General features: G+C 45.4%; 1 protein-coding gene across 1 annotated transcript in view; it reads left to right on the top strand.

Moving 5' to 3' along the window:
• Window positions 1-3,949: 3,949 nt before the first annotated feature.
• Window positions 3,950-5,103, top strand: part of LOC119093558 (G-protein coupled receptor moody) — a 20,447-nt gene continuing 19,293 nt past the window's right edge. Inside the window, exons 1-2 of the mRNA XM_037216524.1 lie at window positions 3,950-4,037; window positions 4,586-4,667. The gene's annotated coding sequence lies outside the window, so the exon portion shown is untranslated. The remainder of the gene's footprint in view (window positions 4,038-4,585; window positions 4,668-5,103) is intronic.

Raw genomic sequence — 5,103 nt, 5'->3', positions numbered from 1 at the left:
ACACTTGATATGGCTAACTTTTAACTTGATAAGGAGAAAATGTAAAAACTTCCGACGGCAGAGAAGTGTGCCGCTGCGTTCTACAGAAGTGGGACTTGAATTACATCATGCAGCATACAAATGCTATTGGTTTAAGTGAATCAAGCGTGTGTTTTGTACAAATGCGATACAAACTGAAGTTTTGTATATGTCAACTGTGTATTAACAGATATAACCATTGGAAAACAGGCGAAACTCGGCAAAATATCATCGACACACAAGACAACAACAAACGCAGCACACAAAGTTCGAACAAAGGACCAAAATGGTCATAAGCGCTAATCTTTCTGTAGTGAGCGGCCAGCAAGGCATACAAGACAACCTGGTCGTTAAAATACTCCGACGTATACATATCATAATACTTCTATCTGCATTATGTTATAGTCATGTGTCTGCTTATAGTATGCTGTATACGTTATATATATATATATATATATATATATATATATATATATATATATATATATATATTTGTAGTTCAGGACGGCCCGAACATAAAAGGACGAAGTCCGCAAAGTATCAAATCTACCCCTCTTGGTGACGACCACAACTTTAACCCCGCTATCGTTTAAAAGGGTGACATCCGTGGCAGAACTGTAAAACAATATAGCGTTTCCGTAGCAACCGACACGACAGCTTTTCTTTCAGTAACCTGCATTTGCTTCGCGGTTATTTCATGCACATTTCCGGAGTGCAGGATCAGTAACCAGCTGACCCGACATTGTTTTATCGCTCCCCTATCTGTTATGAATGCTTTGAAAATACCTCGATTTTGCAGGGACCATGTAATATCCACCTTTTGATGAATGCTGCGGATTTTTTCATAAGCTGGGAAATATATTGCGTATCTGTGTCATACATCGCGAACACAGACGTGCTGGACTATGATAAAAGTTATTTGGTTTTTCTGGGCACTGCAACTGCTTATTGAACGCCCAGCAGGCAAACCAGAAACGCACACTACGTGAAATAAAAGCATCATTGGTATTATACCCTATATTGCGATGTTTTTAGAGCAAGTACCAATGCGCCAAACAAGGGAGTAAAATAGCCTATAGCCACACACAACTTTGAGCCGAAGTTTAGCCAAAGTGAACCGCTACGGGAATTTTAACAAAAATGTACATTTTGAAATACTGGAGAGAAAAACATAAAAGCTCTTTATCCATCTCAAAGCGCCAGCCAAAATCGCGTCAATACGAGGACAGCTCTATATAAAAAACACTGTTCTTCATCCTCTGCCCAGCCTGTTTCCGCTGTCGTCACTCGTCGGTCGGCCTGTGCTCGGCGGTCCTGGGCGGATGTTGCGGGCGGACAGACGACCACCCACATACGGTGATCGATGGACGCTGCAGAGCCAGTGGAGGCGCTGCGGCGAAGAAATGACCGCGGAGATCTGTTGAGATGCGTGCGAAACTTCCGGTGCACTGCAGTGATGTGCGCATCGCGCTCAAGGATAGGCCAAGTTCCTTGCTTCTGTGAAAAGGCTGACTGGGTCGAAGTGACGGTGTCGTTTACCGGCATGTCAACTCTCTCGCTTACGAGTGGAATGAGTGTCCACATGCACTAAATTTCAGCGGCATTCATTTGAAGTAGGTGGCAAACATATTCTAAATAACTTACATTGGTACTGACGTCACAGATAAGTGACAAACTGTCAACACCATCAGCCGCAATATCAGCATCCTGACAGGCTGTAAAGTTGGTTCTTACCAAAAGGTAGCAGAATCGCTCTTCACCAAAGATAATCCCCTGCGCTAAATATCCAAAACACTTCCACGAATATCATGTAAAGAGGGGCGGAAGCAAAAGTGGCTCTCCAACCCCCGAGCCCTCACCTTATCGTGTCGACGCACCCCTGGCTGGGAAGAGTCGGCAAATATCTGTGCGGAGATGTGAAAGCAGAAATCCAGCAAGTTATAAAGATACAGCAAGATGTATTTTCAAATTATCCTCGATATAGGCAGTTCTTCCCGCAGTTTGTCAAGACCCCCAAAAAAGATCAGAAGCTGTTGGAGACACATGGCTTAAGATAACCACCATGAATAGAACAAAAATATCGAGCCTGTGGCCCATGTCACATACTTTGGATTCCCAAGTGATCTGGACCCCTTGTTCCGTGACATTTCGAACCCTAGTTGTGGGCGCACACGGTTAGCCCCATGTTTTGGATTTAACAAGACACCCATGTGCTTGTATGCGTTTTCATACCACGCTGCAAACGCCTGGTGTAAGGGACTGAGGAAGCTTGATGCGACTTTGGTCGCGTTTTCTCACAACGTTTAAGATTATTGCGCGGTCCAAGAAAGGCCTCCTATCCGCAACAAGGCACATTGAGGTACCTTAGTTCATCGTAACTGTTGAGGGACATGTCAAGGCTATGAATGACTGAACTGGACACCAAGGTCAAGGCTATGAATGACTGAACTGGACATCAGGGTCAAGGGTATGAATGACTGAACTGGGGACAATAACCAGCGAAGACGGTGCCACGATGGCAAAAGCTGAACAGATGGAAAAGAAGAGATCAATAACTTTTCAGCCCTAGGCCATAATCAGGTATGGGGTAGGATTAAGGTTGAGGAAAATAAGGACGGACTACCTCATAGTGTCGAAGCGGACATGAGACTGGGGGGTCTCGGCGGTCAGCAACATGTTGGGCATTAGTTGGCGGCGCCTATCACGATAAACCACCTTTGAGCCTTGCAAATCGCTGTCCTGATTTCTGCAAACAAATTTCCGCGTCCATATTCCCGCACAGCTATTTGACAGCTCTCGCCAATCAGAGGCACCCAGCTCGTTTAGGTACAGGCTCGGAAGATGCGAAGCCACGTTCGCTGTCATGCCCTTTTAGAAACAATGCGCGGAGGTGGAGCAAGCCAGCTAGTATGCTTTGTGGCTTGGTGAAAGCTGTAGTACTGTACTGTACACTGTAACACTGTACACTGTAAGAACACTGTAAGTACCAAGCTTCGTTGTTGTGATATTCAGCTTGGTGGTTTTTATTCTTTTGATGAGCGCTCTGCTCCGTTGGGCCGGAAACACATCCGCAGGTCCTCAGGGCACCGATATTGAAACTGTTGGTGGCGTCAGGTTATCTATTCAGGCGATAGGTCAATATGAGGTGACCGGGTCACGTCTTCTAAGCTTTGTGGCGCGGCACGCAAGTGCACGTAAATCGCTGTCTCGTGCTTCGTTTGGTTTTGCGGAATACAGCACAGTTTTGCGGGGTTTCGGTTATATTTTTTCTTCCTGCTAACAAAGCAGACAGATGACCTCCTAAATCACATTCATGGTCTAACGTTTGGTATTCAAGCCGCCGAGACAAGCCGCGCATTTGCGGTCGCCTCCTTCTCAAAGCACGTTCTCGAGTGGCAGCCTTTTAAGACTCCTCTCATTCTTCCAGGCGGCTCTAACAGGAATACTGTATGTACGTTCGTATCTGGTGTACGCGCGATATACGTACATATTGTGCGTACACGTGATTTTATATTCTTAAAATTGCACGCTGAGCTTGTCAAATGTAAGGTGGTGTCATAAACGTTAGGCTCTCCTCTCGTCAAGATCACCTAAACCAGTATGGGCAAACCCCTGACTGCTGCTGAGAAGTAAATAAGCCCCGCTAAACAAGCCACTGGTTTCAGTTCAATACCCAAATGCGAATCTCTTCCCGGTTAGAATAAAGACGAAGATCATTGATACCCTGATTTTGAAACAGGTTTACCTATCGTTGTTCAACAGTCGTCGACAGTCAAAGTCGACCTCTACAAATTTCGCCAAACACATTTGGGATTCCGCCGCCCTGTCTCCAGGCTGGACTTGTTTTCCGGATCTCCGACATTGGCCGGGAAGTTGTCGCTGATAAGCTAGCCCGAGACGTGCTTCCGGGCGGGGCCAGACGGCAGGCGGGCCGCACTCCAGTGAGAGCGGCTGTTGCTGCTGCTGCTGACGCAACTGGTGCTGCAACAACAGAAGTCAGCGCTGTGCCTGCCCCACTGGTAATGTTACTGGCGCCAAGCGTTAGCTCGGCAGTGGTGCAGTGCGTCTATTGGTGGGTTAACACAATATTTAAGTATAGATCTGGCCATTGACGTTAGCCCTTTTTGTGCATCAATATTAGCTAGGTGCACATATACACACAAGCCACCAAGTTTGCATATAAAGACATATATTAGTAGGCATCTAAACTTTGGCTAAGAAGTTAGACACCGATTCATGTATAATCACACCTCGCTGGTCTTCAAAATGCACCAATCACTGTAATGTCTACATGTTACGAAACTTCATTCACGTATAATTGTTAGTCATACGCAAGCTTATATAGCAATACAGAATATAACATAAACATCATTGAAAACAAGCGGAGCAGGAAGCGCAGTTCTCAGCCATCCTTTCATGCGCGCAATACAATGCTATTGTTCATTGGTCTGCGGGTTTGTGTGCGGGAGACTTCCACGCTGAAAAGCTCCGCAAGTATCCGCAAGTCACCATAAAGGTTGACTGAAACCATCTAGCAACCAAAATATGTACTGTGTTGGTATTTCAGGCACTCGAAGCGAGTGTTCAGCTGGCGCAACAATGTCGACCAACAATGCCACTAACGAAGCAATGCAGAACGAACTAAGCAGGTAGAGTATGATTAGCCCTGCCTCCATACCTTGCATTTCGTTCAAAGGGAGTGTTCCACATTTGTATGGTGTTTTGGACTGAATTAGTTATTCTAAAAAAAACATTTGGTGCACTTTACAGCCTTGCTTTTCCAAAGAGCCATGCTTCCATGCGGTGCAAAATACCATGACAATCAAATACGCATTACTGAGCAGCGCATTCGCTAAATCCAGACATTGTGTTGTCTAGGCAGTCTGCTTCACTTAAAAGCGTACTAATACGTTAACGTTAACTTATTGCATCATAACTGATGCTTGCTTCACATCTTTAAATGCTGATAATTCCTTTAACGCCTCCGCGGAGGCGAGGTAACTCAATCATCAAAATGACGCGGGTAAAGATGGACACTGCTCCACCAATCCGCTAACGAGTAATGAGGATAGCTAATACTTTTGT

This window comes from Pollicipes pollicipes, unplaced genomic scaffold, assembly GCF_011947565.3.
Source record: "Pollicipes pollicipes isolate AB1234 unplaced genomic scaffold, Ppol_2.1 Scaffold_4002;HRSCAF=4701_pilon_pilon_pilon, whole genome shotgun sequence".
Lineage (NCBI taxonomy): Eukaryota > Metazoa > Arthropoda > Thecostraca > Pollicipedomorpha > Pollicipedidae > Pollicipes > Pollicipes pollicipes.
This window is presented reverse-complemented; position numbering and strand designations above follow the sequence as displayed.